Consider the following 6,361-nt stretch of genomic DNA (forward strand, 5'->3'; position numbering starts at 1 on the left):
TAATCAAATGCTGATTTTCAGCTTTTTGGACCTTTGTCTGGCTGCTAATCCAGCTCTGCTTGTAAACGGACCAATGTTTACTCAGGAGCACAACTGAGATAATCCATCGACAGTACGAGGTTAGTCATTAGTGCTGCATGGGCTGGAGAATAGTTACATTGTAAGGATTCGAAAACTAAGCTTTAAAATGAACATTGGTAATAAAAACAGGGAGAGGTGATTGCTGCTTTTTTTAGAGGCTCGTTCAGGTTAAATAGAACGAGAATAAAGTGAATAGTGAATAAAGCACAGAGATGAGTTTGAGTAAAGTCTGATTTCTTTATTCATGTTCAGGGCTCAGAAAACCATAAACCTCATATCTAAATCAATGCACAGGCAGGAAACACATAATCAGTTTTTCCTCAGAAAGTATTCCCAGCAAAACCAATAACAGATTATTAAATCCCTGAACTCTCCCATTGCAGCCTCACAGTTTATAGATTGTTTTGTAAAATGTTAAAACTCTATTTTTAAAGAACTACAGATTTTAACTCCAGAGGATTTTGAATCATGGTATAAAGCTGGTATAAAGCTGGTTCACAAATTCAAACGGCTGCAGCTCAGAAAATTAAAAACTCAAACTGTCAGGAGCAGGTTATGTTGTGTATGTATGAGTTTCACCCCAAAATCAACTGCAAGCGTCTTTACTGATTTTTGTTTTCAGTGTCATTTTATTATTAAACTGCTTATTATTATTATTATCTGCTCAGAAATTAGTCTGATGTGTTGGTGAGTCTACAATAATATTGTAGGGTATTGAGAGGCTAAAGTGAAGCAATCAGACCATTTTCATAATTAATTTTGTTCCATATTGTGTACTTCAACTTTCAGTGTTGCAACGCTGAATTTTGTCATGCTGGATTTCAATTCAATTCAATTCAATTCAATTTTATTTATATAGCGCCAAATCACAACAAATGTCGCCTCAAGGTGCTTCATAGATACAGAGAAAAGCCCAACAATCATATGACCCCCTATGAGCAGCACTTTGGCGACAGTGGGAAGGAAAAACTCCCTTTTAACAGGAAGAAACCTCCGGCAGAACCAGGCTCAGGGAGGGGGGGCCATCTGCTGCGACCGGTTGGGGTGAGAGAAGGAAGACAGGATAAAGACATGCTGTGGAAGAGAGACAGAGATTAATAACAGATACGATTCAATGCAGAGAGGTCTGTTAATACATAGTGAGTGAGAAAGGTGACTGGAAAGGAAAAACTCAATGCATCATGGGAATCCCCCGGCAGCCTACATCTATTGCAGCATAACTAAGGGAGGATTCAGGGTCACCTGGTCCAGCCCTAACTATATGCTTTAGCAAAAAGGAAGGTTTTAAGCCTAATCTTAAAAGTAGAGATAGTGTCTGTCTCCTGAATCCAAACTGGAAGCTGGTTCCACAGAAGAGGGGCCTGAAAACTGAAGGCTCTCCCTCCCATTCTACTTTTAAATACTCTAGGAACAACAAGTAGGCCTGCAGAGCGAGAGCGAAGTGCTCTAATAGGGTGATATGGTACTACAAGGTCATTAAGATAAGATGGGGCCTGATTATTTAAGACCTTGTATGTGAGGAGCAGGATTTTGAATTCAATTCTGGATTTAACAGGAAGCCAATGAAGGGAAGCCAAAACAGGAGAAATATGCTCTCTCTTTCTAGTCCCTGTCAGTACTCTTGCTGCAGCATTTTGGATTAACTGAAGGCTTTTCAGTGAGTTTTTTGGACATCCTGATAATAATGAATTGCAGTAGTCTAGCCTGGAAGTAATAAATGCATGAACTAGTTTTTCAGCGTCACTCTGAGACAGGATATTTCTAATTTTAGAGATGTTGCGCAAATGGAAGAACGCAGTCTTACATATTTGTTTAATATGTGCGTTGAAGGACATATCCTGGTCAAAAATGACTCCAAGGTTCCTCACAGTGTTACTGGAGGCGAAGGTAATGCCATCCAGAGTAAGAATCTGGTTAGATACCATATTCCTAAGCTTTTCAGCGCCGAGTACAATGACCTCAGTTTTATCTGAATTAAGAAGCAGAAAGTTAGTGGCCATCCAAGTCTTTATGTCTTTAAGACATTCCTGCAGTTTAACTAATTGGTGTGTGTTATCTGGCTTCATGGACAGATAGAGCTGGGTGTCATCTGCATAGCAGTGAAAATGTATGCTATGTCTTCTAATGATGCTGCCTAGGGGAAGCATGTATAATGTAAACAGAATTGGTCCTAGCACCGAACCCTGTGGAACTCCATAATTAACCTCAGTGTGTGAAGATGACTCATTTACATGCACAAATTGGAGTCTATTAGATAGATATGATACAAACCACTGCAGTGCAATACCTGTAATACCTACAGCATGTTCTAATCGCTCTAATAGAATATTATGGTCAACAGTATCGAATGCTGCACTAAGGTCAAGAAGGACAAGCACAGAGATGAGTCCACTGTCAGAGGCCATAAGAAGATCATTTGTAACCTTCAATAAAGCTGTTTCTGTGCTGTGATGAACTCTGAAACCTGACTGAAACTCTTCAAATAAACCATTCCTCTGCAGATGATCTGTTAGCTGTTTGACAACTACTCTTTCAAGGATTTTTGATATGAAAGGAAGGTTGGAGATTGGCCTATAATTAGCTAAGACTGCTGGGTCTAGAGATGGCTTTTTGAGTAAAGGTTTAACTGCAGCCACCTTGAAGGCCTGTGGTACATAGCCGATTATTAGAGATAGGTTGATCATATATAAGATCGAAGAATTAATCAATGGCAGGACTTCTTTGAGCAGTTTTGTAGGAATGGGGTCTAAAAGACACGTTGATGGTTTGGAGGAAGTAATTATTGAAGTTAACTCAGAAAGATCGATTGGAAAAAAAAGAGTCTAACTTAACATCAATGGTACTAAGAGTAGCTGTAGATAATATTACATCTGTGGGATGATTATTGGTAATTTTTTCTCTAATGATAAAAATTTTATTTGTGAAGAAGTTCATGAAGTCATCACTAGTTAACGTTAAAGGGATGGTTGGCTCAAAAGAGCTCTGACTTTTTGTCAGCCTGGCTACAGTGCTGAAGAGAAACCTGGGGTTGTTCTTATTTTCTTCAATCAGTGATGAGTAGTAAGCTGTTCTGGCTTTGCGGAGGGCTTTCTTATAAAGCAACAAACTATTTCTCCAGGCTAAATGATGATCCTCTAAATTTGTGACACGCCATTTCCTCTCCAGATTACGAGTCATCTGCTTTAGGGTACGTGTTTGAGAATTATACCACGGGGTCAGGTACTTCTGGTTAGAGACCTTAGTTTTCACTGGAGCTACAGTATCCAGAGTCGTACGTAGTGAGGAGGTGAAATTATTAACAAGATAATCGACCTCTGTTGGGGTAGCGTTCAGATAGCTGCTCTGCTCTGTGTTGGTACAGGGCATTGACGATGATAACAGTGGCTGGATTATATTCTTAAACTTAGTTACAGCGCTTTCAGAAAGACATCTACTTTGATAAAGTCCACTCTCCACTGCTGCGTAATCAATTATTGTAAATGTAAATGTTATCAAGAAATGATCAGACAGGAGAGGGTTTTCAGGAAATACTGTTAAATGTTCAGTTTCTATGCCATATGTTAAAACAAGATCTAGAGTGTGATTAAAGTGGTGGGTGGGTTCTTTTACATTTTGAGAGAAACCAATTGAATCTAACAACAGATTAAATGCCATGTTGAGGCTGTCATTTTTAGCATCTACATGGATGTTAAAATCACCCACAATAATTATTTTATCTGAGCTCAGAACTAAATTAGATATAAAGTCTGAGAAATCAGACAGAAACTCTGTGTAAGGCCCAGGTGGACGATAGATGATAACAAGTAAGACTGGTTTCTGAGTTTCACAGCTGGGGTGGACAATGTTAAGCATCAGGCTTTCAAATGAATTAAAAGTCTGTCTTGGTCTTTCATTAATTAATAGACTGGTGTGAAAAATAGCTGCCACACCGCCCCCTCGACCTGTGCTTCGAGATTTCTGGTAGTTAGAATGACTCGGGGGTGTTGATTCATTTAAACTAACATAATCATCCTGCTGCAACCAGGTTTCTGTAAGGCAGAGTAAATCAATTTGTTGATCAATTATTAAGTCATGTACTAACAGAGACTTGGAGGAGAGAGACCTAATATTTAATAATCCACATTTCACTGTTTTACTCTTTGGTTCAGATGTGGATACTGTATTGTTCTTTCTTTGTGATTGTTTAAGTTGTTTGTTGCTGGTTTTTAGTTTGTTGATTTAACAGCAACATCTTCAACTGTGTGAGTCAGATCATGACCATCAGCTTTTCCTCTCACAAACCCTCTTTCAGGACGGTAATACATCTTATGATAAAGAGCATTATCACAGTTTGTCTCCCTACCAAAGACTTCAACTGCGCACCAGTTAGAGTACAAGCGTTTGTCAAAAGGAACAGAGAACATGACAGCTATTTTCTTATCAGCTCTCTTTGTAGCTGTATCGTAGAGATCATAGGTGAAGACTCCAACAGATCCACGCCCGGTGCTGCCAGAGAACAGAGTGTTGCCAGATTCAGAAGGCTCAAGTTTTGCTGGCAATGGAATTTGGCAGCGTCCGCTAACAAGATACAGACTGTTCAGAAAAAAGAAAAATATGAATTAATATTCTTATTCAAACAGGATCTATACTCCTCCTAATGAGGCAGGTGGATCAGTTTGTTTAGAGAAAGAAACATATAGCTGTGAGGCAATGTGCAGGCAGCTTCTCAGTTGCAATAAAAACGTTTCAAAGACAAACATCTAACTTCCTATAAATTACTCTAATTTCAAGTGCTGATGTGTTAAGTGTTTGTCTCAGTTGCAGCTTTCTTTGCACAAACACAAGTGTTATGCTGCTGAGCTCAATTCTACTTGATTTGATGTAAATTTATCTTTTTTTTAATTCAGCAGCTCTGTTCAGCAGCACTCACCTGCATGAAAGGTCAATATGTATGAGTTTGTAAAAGAAAGTGAAAAAATAGATTTAAATTGCTTGCAGTTTAGATATTTAACATGTAGAAATTTGCTTTACAGTAACAGAAAGATGCTGCCCATTTTAGAAATCATGACTATAACACTAAAGAACAAATGTGTATTCACCTGGGTTCACAAAGGGTGTACCGGTCGCTCTTGTTTGTAATATAAATGGTGGACTGATGAGCACCCATGATGTCTGCAAACTGAAGAACAAAAAGAGAGAGAACAACATATTTCTGCTTGTGGAAGCATCTGTACATCAGTGAGAACATGGCTAATGACAATACACATAATACAAATGCCATCATAGTGTCTCAACAAAATCCAAGGTGTTCTGGATGTGGTGTTCAGAGCTGCCTTCCAACAGGCTGAGAATCGAAGCCAGAAACTAAGAGATGTTATAGGTGACTGAGTGGATCATACAGACGGTCCTAAAGGGGGAAAAAAAGCTGTAAAAAAGTCTGTAACATGATCGTGTTACGGAGGCAGATGAAACCATGGTCTCGTACGATGTTACATCTCTCTTCACTTGCATCCCAGTCATGGAAGCATTGGAGGTAGTTCCTAATAGATTACAGGATGACCCCAACCTCAGCAACAGGACCACTCTCAGCATTGACCAAGTATGTTTGCTTTTGGAACTGTCATTTTACATAAAAGGTCAGTTCTACATCCATCATTGTCATCCACACCTTACAGGTGTCTTAGAGCAGCGGTCCCCAACCCCCGGGCCACGGACCAATACCGGTCTGTGAGTCATTTGGTACCGGGCCGCGAGAGTTGAGACTCGGGTGTGAAATGTCTGGTTTTCAGGGTTTTTAGCTGTTTTTAGCGTTATTTTGTTATAATTTTTTTTCGTTAACTGGGTTTTCCTGGGTCTTTTCACGTGTGTTATGAATAAATCTTCTTTTTTAGTTTTATTTTGTTGTATTTATCCGCGACACCTTGAAGGTCGGTCTGTGAAAATATTGTCGGGCACAAACCGGTCCGTGGCGCAAAAAAGGTTGTGGACCGCTGTGCGAGAGGATTTCATAGGAAGGTTTCTGTGGTGGGCGAAAAACTCACCCAAACATAAATGTATAACAGATGTTGGAATTATTATCATTTTGAATTGTCAAAGGAGCTTGCAAAGAAAAGCGTCTGGACTTCTTTAAGTTGCTTGAAGACGTTTCACCTCTCATCCGAGAAGCTTCTTCAGTTCTAAGGTCAAATGGTGGAGAGTCCCAGATTTAAACCTAGTGGGAGTTTCCCCCCACAGAGGGACAAAGGACCCCCTGATGATCCTCTAATCACATGAGCCAAGGTGTGAAACTGGGTGTGGGTCC

The 6,361-nt window shown here is 39.6% G+C and overlaps 1 long non-coding RNA gene across 1 annotated transcript; it reads right to left on the minus strand.

Annotated features, from left to right (window-relative positions):
• Positions 1 to 4,489: 4,489 nt before the first annotated feature.
• LOC146500017 (uncharacterized) lies at positions 4,490 to 5,661 on the minus strand. The gene is made up of 2 exons (XR_014869994.1): positions 5,160 to 5,661; positions 4,490 to 4,653 (listed from the first exon to the last, which is right to left on the minus strand). It is a non-coding gene; the product is annotated as an uncharacterized LOC146500017 (long non-coding RNA).
• Positions 5,662 to 6,361: the final 700 nt, after the last annotated feature.

Source organism: Neolamprologus multifasciatus, chromosome 16, assembly GCF_963576455.1.
Source record: "Neolamprologus multifasciatus chromosome 16, fNeoMul1.2, whole genome shotgun sequence".
Taxonomy (NCBI): Eukaryota; Metazoa; Chordata; class Actinopteri; order Cichliformes; family Cichlidae; genus Neolamprologus; species Neolamprologus multifasciatus.